Below are 1,396 nucleotides of genomic sequence, written 5' to 3'. Positions count from 1 at the left end.
TAAAAAAAAAAATACAAATCTCTATTTTTTTGGAACTGTTGCGCTGTGCCCTGGGGGGAATCCCTGCTCAGGCTGGCCCCCCCACACCCAGATGAGCATCACAGAGGGGCCCTGAGGCTGTGGGGGGCAGCTGGACAGGGGTGGGATGACTGTGCCTCTGGCCTGGTTGGGTAAGTTGGGAGCAGGAAAGTTTGTTCAGGGGTGGCTGGTTGCTGCCCCTGGAATGGGGGCCTGCCCCCTGCCCCCTTCTTGCCCCCCACATCCCAGCCCCTGCCATGACTGACCCGTCAGCCTGTAAAACCACCATTGCCTTGATCTCAGGGGGTGGGAAGGGCTGCCTCAGGGCACCCTGGGCTCCAGGCCCCCTTCTTCCAGTTGGGCTTCCCGTTGCCAGGGTCAGGGGTCCCATGGGGGAGGGGGGAGGGACTAGGGGGCAGAGAAGCCCAGTCAGCCATGATGAGGTGGGGTTCCTTTCCTCACTTCAGGGGGCCAGGGTAAGAGGGGTGTCCTGCAGAGCCCCCATCTCCCACTGTGGCCATCTCAAAGCCTCGACCCCTCTTCCCTCCCGGAGCCCCCATTGCCTTGGCCCATACCTCTCCAGCTCCCCAGGGGGCCCAAGCTGGGAGGCTGGAGACTCAGGGTATGGCCCTTGCTTGACTTAGTCTAAGCTTGGGTGGCCCAAGGGTGGGAGGGGTGGGTACAGGCTGCTGGGTTGTCTGGTGCCTTTGGGAGTATGCTGTGCTGCTGGGGTCTTGACTCCTGTAACCCCAGAGACTCCCCCACCCCAGAAAAATGAGGGGCTGAAGAATCAACCTTTTCTCTGCCCCTTATCCCCAACTTAGCTTGGGATAACAGTGCTGGGAAGGAGAGCATTGCTAGGGTGGTGGCCCCAGCAAACAGCCCTTCTATGGAGGGCAGGGGTGGAGTGGACTGGGGTGGCAGCAGGGCTTCAAACCAGTTGGAACCAGTTCAGTCAGGGCCAGTGAAGTGAAATTGGAACACACCTGAATTTTATAAATTTGGGTGAAGCAGAATGATAACCAGAATGGGGAAAATTATAGGTCAAAGCCTGGAATGGAGACTCAAAGAGGCATGCTGAGCCCTTTGAGGAACCTGCTGCAGGAGACTGGGTTATTGCCAGAACTCTGGAGAGCAACACACATTGAAAGCCTGGGGTTGGCCTCCTCTGTCTTTGAGCCGGGCAACACTGACTCTCTTCCTGGTTATCATTCTGGCACGCCCCCATTTGAATAATTCTGGTCCATTCCAATTTCTCTTTGTCAGACCTAACTGAACCAGAAAGAATTGGTTGAAAGCCCTGGATGGCAGCAATCAGGTCAAGTAGGGGTTCACCAAAGGCTCCTTTCCCTGGGGGAGGCCCAGGAAATGGGCTGGG

The sequence above is a fragment of the Chrysochloris asiatica genome, unplaced genomic scaffold (genome assembly GCF_000296735.1).
Source record: "Chrysochloris asiatica unplaced genomic scaffold, ChrAsi1.0 scaffold00087, whole genome shotgun sequence".
NCBI classification, from domain to species: Eukaryota; Metazoa; Chordata; class Mammalia; order Afrosoricida; family Chrysochloridae; genus Chrysochloris; species Chrysochloris asiatica.
Note: the sequence above shows the minus strand (reverse complement) of the source record.